The sequence below is a fragment of the Podarcis filfolensis genome, assembly GCF_964270895.1.
Source record: "Podarcis filfolensis genome assembly, chromosome: 12".
In the NCBI taxonomy this organism is placed as follows: domain Eukaryota; kingdom Metazoa; phylum Chordata; class Lepidosauria; order Squamata; family Lacertidae; genus Podarcis; species Podarcis filfolensis.
This window is the reverse complement of record NC_139614.1, coordinates 27306051-27328398: the sequence shown is the minus strand read 5'-3', so window position 1 is coordinate 27328398 and position 22348 is coordinate 27306051. Positions and strand designations below refer to the sequence as shown.

At 43.9% G+C, this 22348-nt stretch overlaps 2 long non-coding RNA genes across 2 annotated transcripts in view; one reads left to right on the top strand and one right to left on the bottom strand.

Moving 5' to 3' along the window:
• The first annotated feature begins 144 nt into the window (after positions 1-144).
• LOC310745871 lies at positions 145-21519 on the top strand. Its single transcript, XR_014540410.1, has 3 exons — positions 145-483; positions 691-746; positions 21338-21519. It is a non-coding gene; the product is annotated as an uncharacterized lncRNA (long non-coding RNA).
• The window catches only part of LOC310745837, a 39259-nt gene continuing 17624 nt past the window's right edge, over positions 714-22348 (bottom strand). The window contains exon 3 of the long non-coding RNA XR_014540357.1: positions 714-1658. This is a non-coding gene — a long non-coding RNA (uncharacterized lncRNA). The remainder of the gene's footprint in view (positions 1659-22348) is intronic.

Sequence of the window (22348 nt, the reverse complement as noted above, 5' to 3'; positions counted from 1 at the left end):
ATTTATGCAGATTTTACTCTTGTTTCACATGGAAAACATTGCATATTTGCACCTGGATAGCTCAGTTGGTTAGAGCGTGGTGCTGACAATGCCAAGGTCGCAGGTTTGTGTGGGACAGCTGCATATTCCTGCATTGCAGGGGTTGGACTAGATGATCCTCAGGGTCCCTTCTAACTCTAGAATTTTATGAATCCCCCAGGCTTAAACATTTTAAAATGCAGCATTTCTGCCTACTAGGCTTATATATGCAGCTGAGACCTTCCTGTTGCCACAGCTACAAGAGAATATAATTGTTGTGGTGAGATTATGACATACGTAAGCTTTTCCCGAGGGGGCCTTAATTTCATTGGAGTTTGGATCAGCTCAGAAGTGGCTCAGGTGTCATACTCCAGCAGCTACCTTCAGGGACTAGAATTCCAGTCCATGGTGGTTCGAGCCTCCTACCCTAAACACTCACCAATGAGAACTGGGATGAAGGCACAGGTGTGTTTAAAACAACCCAAGTCAAGCACAGGGCATCAGTCCAAGTCCAGAATATAATCCCAAGGCAAGGACAAGCAACCATCCAAGATCAATGCCAAAAGGAATCTAAATAGAGGAGCTAGGTTCAGATTCAAGAAATCGGGGACCTGTATTATGGCCTCCTATACCACATCCTAGTCACAGCTGCTGGTGCTAAATTTGTTTCAGGTATTATTGCTTGTTCTCATGGCGAACCCCAAGTTTCGCTGAGACCTCCACGGGTGGTGAGTAGCATTGTCAGAGACTTCTGACTGAAACAAGAGTGGAAACTGCTGGTGTTTGCTTATACGTCCCCTGTCTGGAATCAGGGGAGCCAACTTGGGCCCCAAATTATGGGTCCCCAGCGGTGCGTGCAATGTAAGGTGTCATCATGATGTCACCTTACGTCACATGTGACACAGCAGTGCCTGGGAACCCCGTAAGTTGCATCGGAGGCCCCACGGTGCGGGTGCCAAGCACCTACAACAATTTTTTTTGTGGGTGCCCAGGTCCCCAGTGTCTGGAATAGAAATCAATGCAGTGAATATGATAAGTATTCACTTTCAGTTCGCAAATGATATATGATTGATTGCACGCACATGCACCCTTTGCGTTGTGTTTCCTTTGCACTGAAATAACTTATGCAATGAATTATGTAAATTATATAATTCCACGACATTGAGACAAATTATGTAGAATTTGATGGAAGATGAACTGCAGCAGAATGGAAACGGTCCTGCATGAGACAAATGAAGAGCAAAATGGAAAACAATTCCTTCTTACATCCCTACTGTTGAGTTGCATACTACCTCATCACTCTTCATCCTGGATCTTTTGGTGTTGGCATTCTTGAGAGCTGAGAGCTGACTCTATCTCCTCCTCCAACACCCACAATGCTTCTTCAATGGGTACCACCCAGGAAGATCCCACAAAAGAATCGTCAGCCCTGGTTCCAGGGGATCCTGCTTGCTCTCCGGGGTCCTTGGTCTGTAGGCTATCAGGTTTTCCTGTGAAGACTCAGTGTCTGGTAGTGGGTTCAAGGCTAGGCATGAGTGAAACCAAGAGATGAGCTTGTAACTTCGCAATGATGTCTTTTTCAAATGTTGGCACCATCACTAGTCATATGTCACGTTCCATGAACTGGTTTCACCATTTATCTGTTCAGAAAGAAAATATTTCTGTCTTAACTCATCTTGGTTATCTGCCACAGGAACAATTTCAGATGTGTTAGACCAAGCATATGCTATTCATTCAAAATATTGGGATAGATAGAAAAAACTCATTGAAGGAGCAGGCTGAGAAAAAAAGTTAATGACACATAGGGGTGTTGGGAAGTTCAGCTGTAAACAGAAGCAGAAAATGCCGTGGTTTATGTGTTCATCTATGGTCAGGAACAAAAAATGGTCAAATGAATACAAATCAGTATTTGCTCACAATGTTTCATCCAAAAGATATCTACAAACACTATCTAATTAATGATGTTTTTCAGATTGTTTTGACGTTTCATTTACATTGCAGCAACTGCTTTCTGCAGGGTTGATCAGATGTGCTTGTGTGTACAGTGATCTATGCAGTATGGTAAAATAGAAATACTGCAGAAATTATGGGAAATGCTTTCATAGCAGACAGTCAAATAAGGTGGTATTTGATGGAAACCAAACCGCAGCAGAATGGAAACAGTGTTGATTATAACCAATACGGATTGGAATGGAATGCCTTCGTTCATCCCTAATAGCAAGTTTGGCATAATGATAAAAGAAAAATGACTTTTTATTCATTGATAGTGATGTGTTCCTCAACATAGATGGATTATTCATTCATTCATATATTTTAGTATTATCTTAGCTTTATATAAGAGAGTTGGAGCCTTTCTTTAGTCATCTTTTTCTGCATTACAAAATGCACTTGAAAGTACCAAGCGTTGAAGTTGTGATCCTTCGAACAAGATTCTCTCAATCAAAGGGGACTGGTTTCACTGGAGGTTGAGCTTGCCAAGAAAGGTCTCAAGGGGTAAGTTGCTCAGTTTGCAATCATGGCTTCCTCCTTGTCCAAACATTGGTGCCACCACAACTCAACTTTGTGCCACCACATCCCCTACCACAGGGTAGGAAACCTGTGACCTTCCATCAGTCTGTTGGACTGCAAGTCTCATCATCCAGTATCACTGACCACGTAGGCTGGGGCTGATGTGAGCTGAATGAAATTCAATGACATGTGGAAGGCCACAGGTTCCCCAACTCTGCTCTACTACATCACAGTGCATGTCACAGCCGGTTGGGGGTGTCAATGTCTGAACGGGGAAAGAAAACCATATTTGTATGCATTGTGTGTTTAATTGCAAATCAAGGGTAGCTAAACATGAACTGGATTGGTTACTCAACCCCTTGACCCTGTCTTGTCAATCCTGCTCTGTACATTGATGTTTCCTCTCAGGCTTTTTCCAGCTTGCCCCAGTGCTCTTTATTCCCACTGTCTTTTTTGTTTTCCTCAGAGTCTTTATGCCTTTACCGTGACTAACTAGATTTTCCCCCAGCTCCTGCTTTCTATCAAAGACATCTCAAATACTTATTTAGTCAGTGCTCGTCTGCCTTTATGCATTACGAGGACTGAATGAGAACTAGTTTTTCATTCCTAATGGCTGCAATAAAGGGTATACTAGCCTACTTCCCCCCAGCTTCTTTACTTGAACATTTCTATCATAATACTGAGAGTACTGAGAGTTTTGGGGTTGTTGTTTTACCAAAGAGTATTTGAGATGCTCTCCTTGGAACCACTATCATTCTATTTTCTGATAATCTGGAAAACACACTAGAATTAGTATGGCCTCAATAGCACATCTACTTAAACGACTGTTCAGCTAAGCTTGTGTGCATGCTGGTGTACTTATCTGAAACTGTGGGAGCTTCACTCATCTCTAGTCCTGCTACTGTTGTGTTGCTTGAAAATAAACAATGGCCTGGCTTAGCATTATATCTGATGCTGTGCCTATGGTTTGTTTCTCTCAAACAAGCCATGAGTGGTAAGCCAAGAGTGGTCATGGTTTGGAGAGGAACAAAGCACAATCTTGGATTTTGATGTAACCCTAAGCCAGATCTTGGCTTGTTTCCTGGCAGCAGTGGGATGGTGGAGAGAGAAGCACTTGTGATTTCAATGGCTTGCACCAGCACACGGCACACTCACATTGAAACCACTGCTTAGTTTAAACCATAGTTTAGGGCTTATCCGCACTTCCTTTTGCTCCAGTGTTTGCTCCGAGTGCTTTTTTTAAGGGGCAAAAAGCAAAGAAACTAAAAGCTCAGACACACAGCTTTTAAGTGTGGATCTGTGCCTGGAAAGAGTGGGCAAAATGTAGGTATGAATAAGCCCTAAGTTTTAGCAGTTTGAAAGCACGTCAAAGTGCAAGTAGATAAATAGGTACCGCTCCGGAGGGAAGGTAAATGGCCTTTCCATGCGCTGCTCTAGTTCGCCAGAAGTGGCTGAGTCATGCTGGCCACATGACCCGGAAGCTGTATGCCGGCTCCCTTGGCCAATAAAGCAAGATGAGCGCCGCAACCCCAGAGTCGGTCATGACTGGCCCTAATGGTCAGGGGTCCCTTTACCCTTTACCTTAACTATGGTTTAAAGTGACATGTGAACCAGGCCTATAAGTTAATGAAGTGTGGCCTACAATTTCAGATGATAAATAAATAAAACAAATAGCCATAGAGGAAGTTGAATAAAAAAGAAAGAAAAAGCTCCTGTTAACTGTCTGCTCCCAAATCTCGCTTTATCACTGTAGTCTACAAACATGTTGGTTTGGCTTCTGTTCAGAAGTTGTTGGTGACTAAATATGTGATTCATGTTAGGGAGGTGGGGAGGCGGTGTTTGTACTCTACCAACAGACGGGTGTAGTAACAGTTTCACATGCAAACTGCCTTCCCCTTATTGCATATGGACGCAGAACAAATTGTGTGTGGGGAGCAATCTTCATTTTAAGAACAAAAGCTCTATGGAATAGAAGAAGAGAATTTATTGCTAACCCAATGAAATATTTACAAGCTTTTCTTTATTTCATTCAAATGTGGGGAAATTCATATCTCTATAAATATCCGCGTTAAAAAGCACTGTATGAATCTTCCTTGTATTTCTGCTGTTTCTCTTTTTTTTAAATATTTTTTTTATTAAAGGTTTTTATAACAGTAACAAACATATAACAAATACATAAACAGACATAAACAAAAACAAAACAAAAAACATGTACCATTTCATATCTTAATTTCTTATACCTTTCTTCCCCGACTTCCTCATGCCTCCCTTTTCTGTATTCCAAATTCTTATCAATTACTCAGCAAATCTTCCCTTATTTTAGTTTAAATTTAATCTTTCCTTATTCTCCTTGTCTTAACCCTTACTAATAGTAACCGTTTACTTTCCAGTCCAACATCATTCTAACTTTCATTAATTGTATTTCTGCTGTTTCTCCCCTTACTGAACATAAGGCTGTAGTTCTACATAAAAAAACAGTGGGAACTTCTAGAGCATTGATGATCAAAGCGGCACGGTGACCAGAGTTCCATATCGATGCTTGCATTGAAAATCACCAGCGGTCAGGGAATTGTACAGGTGGCATTTCCACCCCCACCCTCTTCAGCAGTTTTTTTTTACACATTTTCTGTAGAAAAGAGGTGAGGCTGATAATTTCATTTGATGTGCGATAGTAAGCTATCGGGACGCGGGTGGCGCTGTGGGTAAAACCTCAGTGCCTAGGGCTTGCCGATCACATGGTCGGCGGTTTGAATCCCCGCGGCGGGGTGAGCTCCCATCGTTCAGTCCCAGCTCCTGCCCACCTAGCAGTTCGAAAGCACCCCTAAGTGCAAGTAGATAAATAGGTACCGCTTTATAGCGGGAAGGTAAACGGCGTTTCCGTGTGCTGCGCTGGTGCTGGCTCGCCAGAGCAGCTTCGTCATGCTGGCCACGTGACCTAGAAGTGTCTCCGGACAGCGCTGGCCCCCGGCCTCTTAAGTGAGATGGGCGCACAACCCTAGAGTCGGACACGACTGGCCCGTACGGGCAGGGGTACCTTTACCTTTACCTTTAGTAAGCTATCAGCGATGCCTATTGCAGATACATTTCCTTGCAGAAATCTAGATTACCAATGGGATGACAACTAATTAGTTGGCCTTATCACCAGTGTCCTGTATGTGATTTCCTGCATATGACACTAGTGGGCCTCATTCATGCACACAAGCCCAGCTAGTTTTTCAAAAAGCAAAAAACAAAAACATGGTTGGCATTCCAGAACTATAACTAGATCTAAGTCAAAATGGAGGGCAAATTTTTGTGTGGCAATGCCAGAAAACACCCCCTTTATAGCAAATTTTTAGTGATTCCTTCAAAGGAACTTAACATATTTGCCTATTCAGAATGAGGGCAATGCTTCCTGCATTGGCTTTGTTTTTACTCGGTGATGTAGCATTCTGACATCATCCTGTTCACAATATGTTTGCCAACTGGCTGGAATGATCCACGGGACTAATGCAGAAAGGCCTTCCCTCGCTCAGGAGTGGCTTCATTTGCACTCAGCGAGGTCATGTGATCAAAGCTAAGTGCCTGTCTCTGACTACAAGATTCAACCTTTGTAAATCAACTCACTTCTCACAGGCTGAAGTCCTGCTCCTTCTCTGCTGAGGGCAGGGAGTGAATGTCAGTGCATGAGAGAAATGAAGATTCAACAGGCATGGGAGGAGGAAGTAGAGTCCTCTCTCTTCCCCAATATGTCCCTTTGTTGCCCAGTCAGTGGCAGATGTAATTGTAATTGTGAGAAGTGTCCCTCTACATTTGTAGTGAGGGAGCCATAGGCCAGCCTAGTCTGGCCCCTTTCCCCTTTCCTCATCCTGCTCATTAGAACTTCCATTTTCAGACCTTTGTTGCTTCTTATGAGGCAGCAAATAGTCATGGCCCTGTTATATGAATGCACAGCACATCCCTGCCTCTCACCAGGATTAAATTAAGGATTTCTGGATGCACCAACAGATGGAGCCGATGACCTTTGGAATTGCTACACCTGATCCTCCATTGGGAAAGAGCAGGATTGCATCCATATATCTAGGCTTGTATGCAATTACTCATTCCTATATGGCATCAAAACTAAACTTAGGTTTATATGCCCAGGTGCTCAGCTGGAGCCAAAGTACTTTTGCCAGATTATGCAGTCATACCATCTGTAACACACAACTACTGAATAAAAGATCTTAAGACATCCAAATAGTCTGAAAAGAGCTGCTTAAATTGATCTAAGGCATAAAAGAAGAATCGCTTTTTATAGGGATCCAAACAATGCTACTGTTTCATCAACCACTCTTTGATCCAACCTATATTTGTCAAAAATATTCAAGATAGCTCAAAACAGTTATTAAGAAGCCCCAGCTTCCTTGATTCTGATGTGACTCAGATATGTAATATAATTATTTCTGTATATATTCTGCAATGGTTGTTCTGCTTGCTAGTACTTGCAAACCGAAAGTGCTTGCATGAAGTATACAAAAGTAATTCAATTCAATGTGCATTTTAATTCAAACCTTGAAACTAAGTTTCATTCTATGCAATGTATTAAATGCAGTGCTATGAAAAAATACCCAAAAGTTGTCTCAGATTCAAAAATAAAAATAAAAATGAATGTGTATGTGGTAACACCCTTCTGCTTGATCACTACTTGAGATGAATTTGTCTCTGTGCTGGGACACAAAATAATTAAAATAAATTAATTTATAGATATTGCTGCAACATCACACACATCAGTGATCAGATAATACGAGGTTTAGTTCTCAATTAACCAGACTCCTCATTAGACCATTAGCATAAAAGCCTATTTACAAACAAAATTAGATTAAAAAAAATTAAAAGAAGTATGGTAGACGAAGGCCTGAAAGTAAAAGCCGCTTCACACAACCAACGTGATTCAGTCAGTATGGCAAGTTGAATGGCTCTGTGCTGAGCTGTGTTTTTAGCGAAGCAATTGCTTTATAGCTTCACCCCATGTGGGCAACATATTGAGGGCTACAGGTTCCCTTCCCATCTCTGTTCTTGACCACCTGCACACAGGCTCTTTCTCCAATAAAGCCACCCCTTGCACCCTTCACCGAAACTAGAATTGTGAATGGATGTGGCAGAGAGGGTTTATCTCAAAGGCAGCATGTTTAAAAACATCCCATGACATCATGCTGGTTCAATAGCTGCATAGACTTCACCACAACACATTGTGCAGCATCCCAAAGTAGTACAAAGTAGTAGGAAGATTCTTTATACCAGTCAGGCTATGGAGAAGACACATAGCTCAGTGGTAGAGCAGCTGCTAGGCATGCAGAAGACCCCCAGATTTGATCCCCCAGTACATCCAGTTAGGTCGGGGAATATTCTTTCTCTGAAGCATAGAATGCTGCTGCAAATCAGCAGGGGCAGCACTAAGATAGATGGACCAATGGTCTGACTTGGTATAAGGAAGCTCTCTATTTTCCATCTAGTCCTTTAGTGCCCATCCAGAACAGCGACTCTCCAGGGACTCTTAGGCAGAGGTTGTTCTCATCTCCAGCTACCTGGTCCTACCTGGCCCTACCTGGTCTTCCAGCTATCTGTGGAGCCCTCCTTCCTTCCCTCAATGCCCTAAGCACATGCTTATTTTGCTTACTGGTTAATCCAGCCCTGCCAACTCCACTTATTCCCCTGAGTCATCCTTTCTGCACAATTCCTTGCCATGCATGTATTCTTACCCATCACCCCACTTGCTTCCCAGGATAAATTAATTTTGTTAATTTTGCATGTTAACTACAAAGAGGCATTTTACAGTACCTACTTTGAGCCTTAATATATTTACAATGCAAAAGAAAGACATGAAAATGTAATAGATTTTTGCAATGTTTATAAAGCAGTGTGTCATGATTTGGAGATTTATTGGTTTTAAGCAGAAGAGTATTGTCATATAGATTTGAATTAGTATTTAACTAAGGTTTTTATTACAACCTGAGATTAAGAGAAAGTTAAAAAAAAAAAGTATTAACAAATCCGTAGCTAACTAAATTATAGGATCTGATTCCTACTGCCAATAATACAAGACAGAGCTTTTCAGTGCATGAATAAAAAGGACGGTTTGCAATGGGTGTTTTATCAGTACCACCAAAACAGGCACTTTTAACATGATAGATGATTAAACATGTTAGAGGGTTTGATAGCATTGAAATCTCCACTGAAAGGATCATCGGCTGAGAAAATATGCTGGATGCTTCCTAATATAAATTGGAAACTAAATGTATTCTTCAGAGGAAAAGAGAAAAGAGCCTTGGGAACAAAAGTGACCACAAAGAATTTGAAATGTGCTTATCAATCTATACAATATATGATTTGAATTTTAGAATGTGCAGTTTTGGATTGGTGGGTTCAAAAAAGTCTCATATATGTACCTATCTTTCTCTTATAAACACACACACACACACACACACACACACACACAAAAATCCCCAAATCTTACCAGATTTCCTTTTTGAATGCCCAATTAGGCATTCACTATATTGGCTAAACGGTGTATACGGTGTTAAGGGAGGAGGAACACCGCTGGAAGGAGACATGTTGTGCTCCTTCTGGGGTAGTTTGTCCACCTTTTGCCCCTACTCTGCACTCAGTTCCTAGAAGCTGTCAGCATCTGACAGCAGCCAGACCCCAAGAAACAGCTTCAACTGGTCAGCTAAACCAGGTGGGGCTGAAACCCTCAGTGAGTTAGGGACATCCCCAGTATGCAAAGACAGGCTCTGGTGAACTGAGCAGATGAGAAAAATAGTAGGTCCAACAGCCAAGAAGGCAGTTATCGCAAGATGCTGTAGAGGGAAATGAGGGGCAAATGGGGCTCATCAACCTGGGAGGTTAGCTCAACTAGGAGGAGGAAAACTCTGATCCTAAACTTCTGCTGCTTTCTCATTCACCAGAAAGGCTTTGGGATTAAATTCATACCTGCTGCCTTGTGGGACAACTTCAGAAGAAGAAAAGGCTAAGGAGTAAACCCTACACAAATCCTAAGATGGTTGGATGCCTCCTTCCATCAACTCCTGCAGCCAAGCTGGTGCCAAATGCATTGCTCTGCTTTCCTTTGGACCACATCAGCGTGGTTTGGGGGGGGGGGTGTCTTGCTGTCCAAGACCCCCATACTCACTGCCCACGTTAACGCCCCAGAGAAGTCATTTTGCTTCTGCTAATACAGGAAAAGCAACATGGGAGGCAGCAATTATGAGTTACTGGTCTCTGCAGCCATAACAGGCATTGTGATTCTCCAGCGGTTTGACTTCACCCTCAGAGGCACACTCCATTGTCTCATGCAACAGAAGGATGCCAACAATAATCTTGGCTAAACAAAGAAGCCATGCAGAGTAACCCCAGCTCGTACCCTCATCACCCCGCACAAATTCAAGGCCGTCTGCACTTGGGAAGCCTCCTCAAGATACCAAGACTACTCAGTGGCGTAGCGTGGGGGGTGCCAGGGGTGCCGGCCGCACCGGGCGCAACATCTGGGGGGGGCGCGAGTCCAGAGGGAAGGGACAAGTTCCTTCCTCCGCCGGGCTCCCCGCCGCCGCCGCCAGCCTTGCGCCCTAGCGCGCCCCCCCCGCCGCCGCCGCCGCCGCTGCGGCTGCGCTCCACTCACTGCTCGCAGGAGGAGCAGCCGCTGCAGCAGCGCCGACGCCGCCACCGACGCCTGGCCGGGCACCGGCAGCCTCCGCACCCCGATGCCGACGCCGGCGCCATCCCCTCGGCCCAGCCACAGGCGGCGGCTGCTTCTGCCGACTGGGAGGGAGGAGAGCTCCGAGGGGCCTCGACGCGCCCTGCCCTCCCCAAAACCCTCCGAGAGGAAGCCGGCGGGCGGGCGAGGGTCTCCCGTCGGAAGGGGGCGCCGCTGGCTCCGGCTCTCAGCGCAAGTCTCAGCCGCGGGGGAGGGGGGGCGAGGACGGAGCTCGGCTGGAAGCCCCCGGACCCGGCCGGGAGGAGGAGAGGCGCTCGCCAAGCCCGGATCTGGAGCGCCTCGGAGCGCGGGCTCCACCTACAGCCCAAGGAGAGGAGGGGGCGGGGAGGCGCCCGAGGGGAGGGGGCTTCGGCTGCCTCGGCCCGCGGGGGCTCCGCAAATAATAAATTTAATAAATTCCTGCTGAGCCTTTGGGGGGGTCTTTGGCTCCTTCGCTCGCCCCCAGCCCCAGTGGCGTAGCGTGGGGGGTGCAGGGGGGGCCGGCCGCACCGGCGGCAACATCTGGGGGGGGCGCGCTCGCACTCGAGTGCTAAAATCCACGGGTTAAGGGGCGCAAATTACTTGCCTTGCCCCGGGTGCTGACAACCCACGCTACGCCACTGAGACTACTGCATGATGTAGAACTCTAGAATCAGGGAACTGTGGATGTGGATGAAACTAGTATACTTTTGCCTGCTCTCTCCAAATTTGTTTATCCAAGACAGCAAATGGATGGATGTGCAGGTTGTCACATTGCTTCACAGCCCCCATTCCCTGCCAATTATTATTATTTTAAAAATTCTCCATCTTCTAGGAGTCTCTTTTGACAGAGGGAAGGGGTCTGTAATGAGTAGAGGGAAGCATAGGAGGAAGACAAAGTGGGGAAATTCCTTGCATGGCTCCTTGAAAGCTGCTAACTGCGTGTGCAAGTGCAGTTTGTTACCTGCCAGCTTAAATAAATGCCTAAAGATATCATTAGTTTAATGTCTGGCAGCACAACCATATTCACAAATGAGAGGTGACAGAGCCTCTGGGTTAAGAATTACTGCAAGGGTGTTTTAAGGAGCAATATATAATATGAAAGAGCAAAGTCATGGGACCAAATCAAGATAAAGTTAGAGTTGCCTTAAGACCCGCTAAAATGCTTCCACCCTGTTTAAAGCTGGTGACTTTGGAGGAGGTCAGGTTCCAGGAAATCACATTCTTTTCACCTTATATGCAGCAGTTCCCACCTGTGAGCATAGTCCAAGCTGTAATGTGATTTATGCTCTCAACTTGCTAAGAACAGTTTCCCCAGTTCTCCCTAATTCTGGTCTACCCAGAAGACACCGTCTGCTGCTGCCCCTGGTCTGGGGGCTGCCCCTTCTGCCCCTTCTCTGGGCTGTGTGAGCAGCATTTGGAGTTCAGCATTTTGACTGAAATGAGGCTTGAGCTAAAGAGTTCAGTGCATGTGCAGAACCAGGCTTCTCTTGAAAACCCTTTTATACCAACAGGTCTATGCAACTGTTTAAATTTCCTTGATTAGTCAGTCATCTTAATGATGATTTCTGTATTGCCTTTGTGGTGTTTTATGTGTTATTGTACTTGTGGTACACTTCCTTGATATTTCATATGAACTGATGGTATTCAGTTTTTAAATATATATATGAATAAACAAGCAAACACATCTCATTCGTCATTCCAAGTGAAAAAAGACCTTTGTGGGAAATAATGTGCCATTCGTTTTGCTTTTGAGCTTGACAAGTTGGCATTTGGCAGAGTGAAGCAATCTGATTCAGAAGGCAGCATGAGGGAGAGACAGATGAAAGCAGGCGCCAGTGTGTCTGAATGAGGCATCAAGATTCTTTAAAGTGTTGGCTCTGGTGTGAGGCATTTGGGATCTGCTTCAGTCAGCAAAATGTCTTTGGTCTTAGAATGTGGGCAGATTTGCATTTGGACAAGATAATTAGTGATTTCAGGAGCCTCCCCATCACTAGCTGAAAGTTCAGCTTCAGTACAATCGACCTATGGTAGTTACAGTGCATATGATTTTAAAATGGCTATGACAGCAGTAACTGGAAGAGCTGCAGGAGAAAGGGGGAAATAAATTAGCCAAAATTGCATTCAAGACTGGTGGGACAAATCTGTCAATTTCAGTTTCTCTCAGTTTCTCATTTTCCCAGCATTAAATCTAGTTTTCCACATTTCCATCTTCATTTTAAAAAATGCTCATGAATATTTTTAATAATTTTAATGTGAATTTCTCCTAATATAAACATTTGTCGGTGATTTTGCCAGCCATACACATTTTTGTAAAGCAATTTCCCTAAATGCACTTTTGTCTGTTATTTTTCAGGAATATACACATTCTTACACACACCTAGTGCATGGCTTTCTGTGCACATTATTTGGTTAAAGAACTGCATTGCAAAATTCAGAGAAGTGTGACTGTCAAGGGATGGCTGTGTTTCAGTATACGTATTGTTTCTGGAAAGTGAGAGTTAGATAGGCAGTTAAATGTGGACTGAATTGAATTTCTGCCCCATCCCTATAATGCATGAAGGATATAGCCTAAATAGGAAGAGTGAGGGCTAGAAAAGCCCTCTGGTCCCCTTGTGTTGGCTCTACATCCTATGAGTACCAATCAGGATATGGCAAGGAAATTCATTATACCGTATTGGCCCAAATATAAGCTGCACCTTTAAAATTCAAGGGGGGGGAGACAATACCCAAATATAAGATGCTCCCTTCAAATTGGCAGCAACCACATGGTCCGAGAAAAAAAATGCGGCCCTAGAGAACCTACACAGTGCAGCAGGGGGAGGTTTGCAGAGGGCAGCGGTGGACTGCCTGGGCACCCACAACCTGCTGCCAGCTGCTCCCCCATGCCAGGCGGCACCCCCCACTCCCTAACAGTGGGGGGGGGCTGGCTGGGCAGGCAGCGGGGGATCACGGCAGCAGCCCCCACTGGCAGTTACCATCGCACCGCCCACCGCTCCGGGCACTAGGCGCTCCCCCAAACAACAGCAGAGGCCCATAGCGCAAAGCGTCGGCACCGGCTGCCGCCACCAGGTACCTGCCACCACTGCTTGCTAGGGCTCCAGCAAGAGTAACAGTCTTGGAAGCAGCAGTTGGGCTGTGTACTGTTGCCCCGTGCTCCCGGGCTTGCACTCTGGGGGGGAGGTCACCACACTGCTTTGCCGGCGGCCTCCCTCCCTTTGTTCTGACGGCTCAGGGGAGGTTTGGGAGCAGCGGGTGAGACGGCCCTCATGGTGGCATCCTGGGCTGTTTCAGCAGCTATATCATAAGGTTGCGAATATAAGCCACACTTTAACTTTTCACAGTTGGAATTGGTATTCGGGCCAATACGGTAGGAATAAGTACCACCCTCCATGTCTTCTAATGGTCACAGTGACCTTGGCTGTGATGAATAGGGAGCCAAGCAACTGGCTGATTAAAAGTATGTGTTCATATCCTATAAACTTTCTCAAGTTCCCACTCACTGGTCTCCTCTCACTCCACTCACTGGTCACTCAATTACCTTTTTTACCTACCTCCTCTGACAACTTCTGAGGTGAGTATTGCACCAGTGATTGTAAATTAAATTTAAATTCCTTCCTTCTTTAGATAATCAGGCAATACAAAAGGTTATCATTCCTGGTTTAGTTTTATAGATGTCATTCTGAGCATCAAATATCTTGTGTCATTATTCTTACTAATTATTATATTATTAGAATTTAATCATAACTTTCTACCAAAAAAAAAAATGTTCAAAGCAACATATGAATCCATTTACTAAATCACTTATTGCAGCTTTTGTGGGTATGAATCCATTTACTAGACTATGCCTGGACAATACAGCAGACAATGAATTTTCAAAAGAGCAGAAATTGCATGGCATGTGCAAAGAGGAAACCTATTAGGGAATAATGTTTTCCTATTAATCTGCGGTGAAGAGATTTGACCTAAGAATAACTCCCTGTCAAACAAGGAGATGCTACTGTTTACCCTGTGGAGATGTTAACAGATTTTGCACAGATACTTCTTTGAAAAAACTGGAAAGTAAAACTTTTCCAGCTCAGAATATCTAGGATAATTATGAGCTGAATTCAAACGTCTTAGAAGTTTGGGCTCAGACCATAGAACGTTCACCTCCTTTCCTTCTGACACTTATCTAGCAGTGCTGTCAGCAGTGATAAGAGGTGGAAACTCTGGTCTTCATCAGGCCATGCAGGCAACATTGTAGGTATGAGAATACTGGGGAACAAAATTTTTGTTGCATTGACACCTGCAGTTGTTCTAACGTAATTTCAACGTGCTGATTTCATATCTGAAGTTGGTTTTGTTCTGTAAGCTCTAGGGTTTTTTTTGCAATTCCTGTTTTTCACTTTTCACCATAATCTTTGTTTTTCACAAGGCAAGAATTCAATATTTTATTAAACACATAGCCAAAGTAGTACAATATGAGTATAAATGTAAGTGGCTTCTATAGCATTGAACATGACATGTATAGCATTGAAAATGACATGTATATCTATGTACAGTTGGAGGTATGCAAAAAAATGTATTCCCTTGGGATACACAGTATTACTGGGGAACAATCCCCCCCCATTTTCTTTTGCATGAGATTTTTCAACTGTCTTTATATGTTCTTTCAATACTGATTTCAAATCTGAAATCGATTTTCATGTACATGCTATAGTTATCTTCCAATTTCTGACTTTTGCTGATATGTCATATTTACACTGGGGATAGGTGGACACTGACACGTTGATCTACCCTAACCACATGGTAATTATTGTTTCGGAAACTTATTTTTTCTTTATTTTTACAGTTTTGTAACCTAAATATTTGTATTTTTCAGATCGGACCATGGTTTCTTCAAGTAGACAAAAATGTATAAACAAGCCTGATGCCTTTTATTATGCTATTTTTGTCTGGTCAATATGAAGGGTATTGGCAAGAAAAACTGACATTCTGTCGCCTATCCCACTATTCCTTCAGCAATTAGACCTATCCTGTACTCTGAGAAACTCCCAATCCCAGTTTTTAAGGGGTTTGTCTCTTCTGAAGATGAAGGAAGTGAACATGGTGAGGAGCACAACTGGATCATCTGGATCTCAAAATAGTCAACTTATTGCTTGGACAACAGAAAGGCTTTACCAAGTACCTGAATAACAATTGTAGATGCCACTAGGAAACAAAAATAGCAGTCACTTGTGTGATCCATGGGTTCTCACCAAACCATGGGAACCCCAAAAGGCATACTCTTCCATTTTCCTTTTTTCCAGTCTCTAAGCATTTCCTCACAATTGTGACAAACAATATGCGGACCCCATTTCTTGTCTTGGTCGCCCAGGGGAATTTCAAAATAGCTTTTATAGGCACGCCTCACAAACACTGTTATATTGCATCTTTGACGAGGAAGTGCGTAGCAGCCACATACATACATAACAAAAGGCATCTCTGTAAGATGGTGTGCGTTTGCCCTCCTAGGTGTGTGACATCATACTGGGGTCATAAGGAAAGGGTTAACTAATTGTAAAATGACTAACCAATGGGAACCCAAGGGGAGGAGTTAGAGTTAGAGTTAGGGTGGTTAAGAAGTCAGTCTGAAGTTAGAGAAGAGACAGAGAGGATAAGTCTGTGGGCTGGGCTAGTTTGATGTGAGAGAGTGAGAGAATCTGTTAAGAGGAGTCAGTCAAACAGTTGATATAATCAGTCAGAAGGTATTAGGAAGGTTTGGCGGGTAAAAAAACTAAAGTTAAGAAACTGACAGGAATATTATCTGAGAAATCATAAACTTGTTAATGCTTATAAAATAAACTTGTTTATTTGGTTCAGTTTTAACAACTGTCTGGACTCAGTGTCTTACCCAAGAGTAATGGGTTGATGGCAGCGGGGAAGCGAGCACAGTGGTAGCACAGGGACCAATAGACCATTAAACGTCCGGGGACCCTGTGTGATCGCCACAGATGGCAGCAACCTTTTGGCAAAGCAGAGCTGCTTCTCATATTAAAGTCATTGAGCAAGCCTATGCAAGCATAGATGCTCCATCTATGCACTCGAATCCTAAAGCCCACAAGGGATTGTCTCATGAGGGTACTGGCCCATAGAATACGTTTACTATGTCTGGCATATGCAGCACAAAATGGATTTGGGCGTTAGCAGCTGTGTGCAATGGCCCATCTATCTATTTATCAGTTCCTTAGGAAGCAAAAACGTTATGCCACCTAGGATGTTGTAAACTATTTATTTTATGTTCACTTATAGTCAGGGACAAGAAAGGAAGTAAGCAATCAAGAATTGCTTACAAATCAAGAGGCCACTTAGCTACAGAAATAGACACTGAAGTAACAACATATGGTTACGGTGAAGGAGAAACTTGTTAATTATGCCAATCAGGATTATATTCAGAAATCTAAAGTTAAACAACTTTCAAACAACCATTTGTTGCCCATCCTTGTCACTGCCCATTTCTAGTCTCCTGCTACAATGCTGCTTCTGCTACCTGCATCCATGCCATGGTCTACTGCAATGGCAAGACCACTGGAAGATCACACCAACTTGGAAGAGCCTACTTGTGTGTGCATATTCCTACTTCATTCAAGAACATAAAAAATGGCCTATCCAGTCTAGCATTCTGTTCTCACAGTGGCCAGCCAGATGGCCACTGGAAGCCCACAAGCAGCACCTGAGCACAAGAGCACTACAGTGGTACCTCGGGTTAAGAACTTAATTCATTCCAGAGGTCCATTCTTAACCGGAAACTGTTCTTAACCTGAAGCACCACTTTAGCTAATGGGGCCTCCCGCTGCCGCCGCGCCGCCGGAGCACAATTTCTGTTCTTATCCTGAAACAAAGTTCTTAACCTGAAGCACTATTTCTGGGTTAGCGGAATCTGTAACCTGAAGCGTATGTAACCTGAAGCATATGTAACCTGAGGTACCACTGTACTCCACCCTGCAGTCTCCAACAAGTGGTATTCAGAAACAGACTGCCTCCAATCTTGTAGGCAAAATACAGTGGTACCTCGGGTTACAGACGCTTCGGGTTATGGACGCCGCTAACCCAGAAATAGTACCTCAGGTTAAGAACTTTGCTTCAGAATGAGAACAGATATCGCATGGTGGCGGCACAGCAACAGTGGGAGGCCCCATTAGCTAAAGTGGTACCTCAGGTTAAGAACAGTTTCAGGTTACAAAGGGACCTTCAGAATGAATTAAGTTCTTAACCCGAGGTACCACTGTATAGCTATCATGGCTTGTGCCCATTGATAGCCTTATCCTTCAAGAATTTGTCTAATTCTCTTCTAAAACCATCCAAGCTGGTAGTCTTCACTGTCTCTGTGAGAGCAAATTCCATATTTTAACAATGCTGTGTGAATAAGTGCTTTGTCCGTTCTGAAACCTCCAATATTTGGTCTATGTTCAAAGGAGGAGGAAATCTTTTCTGTATCTCCTTTCCCCATGCCATACATAATTTTACATAAACTTATCCCATCTTGTCCCCTGCTTGCCTTTCCTCCAAACTAAAAAGCCCCAAATACTGCAACCTTTCATCAAAGGGGAATTGCTCCATCCCCTTGATCATTTGGGTGTCCCTTTTCTAAACTTTTCAAACTCTACAATATTGCCATCACTGTATACCTCTCTTTTAAAAGCTCATTTAAGCCTTTAGAAAGTGCAGACATTTGCTATGAATGCTACGGAAGGAGAAGCTTGTGAGAAATTGTCTGCATTCATCAGGTTCACTTTCTCTTTAAGCAGCTCAGAGTTTTAGGGGCATCTGGGGAGTTCCATGGCTGGGAAGGTGGAGTTGGGTGGAGAGAAAGAGAGAGATACAAAATGCCAAGTAGTCCCTGGCTCATAGTTCTTATTTGCTTGTTTTCATTTTATGGCAACTAATTAACGCGTAGCAGGCCAGGTCTAATCGCCTCTGTAGTGTTGCTTAAATCTGATGTTTAAATGTGCTTGCTGGGGGTGGGGGTGGGGTGGGGATACATTTCCTAATGTCATCTTAACTTCCTTAATGATTCAGGGCATTTAAACATAAATTTAGCCTATCACAGTAGAGAAACCTTTGCAGTGATACAGTGGAACATGGAAGCCGGAAAGAATTTGAAAGAAACAACTACAAAGTGATTTAATGAGTGTGTTTTCCTGTTCCTTTGAACATTCATGATCCTGAGTACAGACATTATTGTTTGCCATTTCTAATTTCCCACCCCCAAATATGATCTCATTACAATTCTCCTCCTGGGATTTGGCCTCTTTCATACTACTAGAAGGTGGTGGGCACAAAATTTCTTGGAGAATGAAGGTATTGACCGTTGAATGGAACTAATGTGCATCAATGTGACATCACTAGATAGGAGACACTCAGGACCAGCTTCACCATTAGGCAGTGTGAGACAGCTGCCTCAGGCAGACAAATTTGGGTGTTGTGAAAGGGCAACACATAGTGAATTATTTAATTTACAGTTGTTGTGAGTTTTACTCCCTGGATAAAAGCGTCGGTGGGATTTTCTGTCTCAAGAACACAACAACCTGGCCAGCCTTGGATATCATGCATTTTGTCTTGGGAGTGTCATTTTCTGTTCTGCATCAGACAGAAAAATGTCCTGTGCAGGCTCTGGAAATGCTGGTTTGAAAAGGGGAAGGACTGCAGCTCAGTGGTAGAGTCTCCACTTTCCACGCAGAAACTCTGAGGTTCAATTCCCAGATAGGGCTGGGAGAAAAACCTGTCTAAAACCCTAGAGAGTCATTGCCAATCAATACGGACACTTTGCTAGATGGACCAATGGTCTTACTCAATATAAGGCAGCTCCCCATGTACCAAGTCTCCTGTGAATTGGCTCTTAGGCTGTGTTTGCATCTTGTGGTATACACTAGACATGCATGGTTCAGTCTACATTTCCGAGCACGATTCAAAGTGTTGGTGCTGACCTTTAAAGCCCTAAACGGCCTCGGCCCAGTATACCTGAAGGATCGTCTCCACCCCCATCATCCAGCCCGGACACTGAGGTCCAGTGCCGAGGGCCTTCTGGCGGTTCCATCCCTGCGAGAAGTGAGATTACATGGAACAAGGCAGTAGTGGCACCCTCCCAATGGAACGCCCTCCCATCAGATGACAAGGAAATAAAACAAATCTGACTTTTAGAAGACATCTGAAGGCAACCCTGTTTAGGGAAGTTTTTAATGTTCGATGTTTTATCATGTTTTTAATATTCTGTTGGGAGCTGCCTGGAGTGGCTGGGGAAACCCAGCCAGATGGGTGGGGTATAAATAATAATAATTATTATTATTATTATTATTATTATTATTATTATTTAAGGCATTAGATCATAGGACTGTAATTGCATAGATATTCATGAATTCCCTAGAAATGGAGCAAAACTTGTATTCACCTGTATATGAATCTTTCATTGGACACACTTGGGGAAACTTGTCTTGGCTTCAAGGTTACTGAAGCAGAAGCTTGATTGAAGATAAGAAAATCCATCATTTTAAATGTGTTGCTGAATGACGGTTAACGGTAAACAAAAATGGAACATAAATTTAAGTATTAGACTTAAGTATATGACTTAAAAGGTAAAGGGACCCCTGACCATTAGGTCCAGTCACGGACGACTCTGGGGCTGCGGCACTCATCTCGCTATATTGGCCGAGGGAGCCAGCGTACAGCTTCCGGGTCATGTGGCCAGCATGACTAAGCCTCTTCTGGCAAACCAGAGCAGCGCACGGAAACGCTGTTTACCTTCCCGCCGGAGTGGTACCTATTTATCTACTTGCACTTTAGCGTGCTTTCGAACTGCTAGGTGGGCAGCAGAAGGGATCAAGCAACAGGAGCTCACCCCGTCATGGGGATTCGAACCGCCGACCTTCTGATCAGCAAGCCCTAGGCTCTGTGGCTTAATATTAATTCCCACACAGATACGAAAATGGACTATAAAGACGGAGTTTGCATTGTGTTGTAGGCTGCACTCCTGGAAGGAAGCCCCAATGAACTAGGTGGGACTCACCTGGAAAAAGCCGATAGCAAAAAGTTTTCCTCCCTCTCGTAACACTAGAACACATGGGAATCCAACAAAGCTGAGTGTTGGGAGAGTCGAGACAGATAAAAAGAACTCTGGAACTCACACCCACAGGAGGCATTGATGACTACCAACTTAGATGGCGTAGAGAAAATAATGGAGGAGAACACTATCAATGACTACTCACCATGAGAGCTATGCTATGCTTCCATAGTCAGAACCAGTGATGCTTCTGAATACCAGTTGCTGGAAACCACAGGAGGTATGCTGGGCCTGAGGGTAACCCGAGTAACGCGGTCCAGGTCGGGTCCTGAATCCAAGGGTTCCGCAAGGCATTAGTCCGACAGGGCCAAGGCAGGAAACCAGGCAAGGTCAGGCAGGTTCTGGCAAACAGCAACATTGCTCCCACACCCTGGGGCGGGGTCCAGCAGCCTTTTATCTCTGTCGGGGTAACGGCCGGTCCTGATCCCCCGGTGACTCACCTCCCTGTCTCGTCCAAAGGCGAGCACTCCTCCTACGAGTACTCAGGTCTCTCAGACCTCAGTCTCTGCAGCTTGGGAGATGTTGGTGGGTTACTAGACCAAGAGGCCGCCTCAGCCTCTCCTGACCCAACTGGTAGTGGAGCAGCTGTAAGTGATTGCCCAGCTGAAGGCAACGAGGTAATCCCCGCATCTAGAGCCAGGGCAGGCTCAGGCCCCTGACTCGGCCCAGCTGGTGCTCGTTGCAAGGGAACCTGTGCAGACTGGGGCTCTTCAGAATCAGGCCCCAGACTAGGTTCAGCTGCCGCCTGAGGCAAAGGATCCAGTGTGGACTGAGACACCTCTGGCTCCGAGTCTGACCCAAAGTCCCAGGCCATCACAGGAGGGGAGAGTGCTGTTGTGCTCAAACCCTGCTTGTCAATTTCCTAAAGGCATTTGAGTGGCCACTATGAAAACAGGCTGTGGAACTCAATGATCAAGCAGGCACATCTTATGTTCTTACTTATGAATAAATATTTATAGCATTGCTTTGACAATCACAGCAGAAGGGTTAGCTTTTATGTTTCAAAAAACTGATTAAATTATTTGTTTTTGTTTCCTTGATAGAAAGAATCCCTACCAGAGAAGAATGGCAAACCAAGCTGTTGGACAATGCCAAATTGGCAAAACTATCCGGAAAGCTCAGGAACCAAGAGGACCATAACTTTAATAAAGAATGGGGAAAATTTTACAATTTACTTGATAGAGCACTGTAAGCAGATGAACACATTAGCAGGATTACAATAACACTTGTAATGTAGAAATTACCATGGACAAAATGGTGAGACGTAAAACTTGGATAATGAAATAATACGCAATTGAAAAGGTTTCTTATAGGACTGATGGAGGGGAAGGTGGGAAGTCTAGAGATTCAGAGAAATCTCTAAATATGGATATGTATTTGGTAATGTATAATTTTACACTTGCAAAATCAAATAAAAATTATTTCAAAAAATTATTTGTTTTTGTTTCAATAATTCTATTCAGGTAAGTTGCTTTTTTCAGTATTATTGTGTAGAGAAAAGGAGTAATTAAAATATGCTTTGTATTCTGAGGCGTAACAGAAGATCTTGAATCAATTAAAAAGCTAAAGTGGGGGGGGGATAGAACCTTAAAAGAACGACTGGTGGTGAAAAGCGAGTGTTGTATCTAAGGATGGCAATCAATAAAAGTGTCAGAGAAGGGAAATACAGGTGCCACTTGGTATTACAGTGAAACTTTATTGAAAGACAGTATGTGCTTTGAGGGACAAAGGCAAAACAGTATCTGATTAATGTAATTCATTGTCAGCAGCCATCTTCAAAGTACTAATAAGAGAGAGACCTTTGTAAACAGCATGTTGACTGATACTTTTTTTGTCTTCCTGAACTTGAGGAGAATAATTTTTGGGGCTCCATCATCAGATGGAAGTCTTTTTTATGCATATACAAGAATGTGGATGTAAAGCGGGTAAGTCCAGGGAGGAGATGTGGGCATACCAGCCCCATGTTGAGTGTCCTGATCTCCCTCCTCCTCCCCCCTCAACTTTCCAGTATTGTACACATTTGTCTAAAGGTGCTTAGAAGCCAGTGCTGTTTT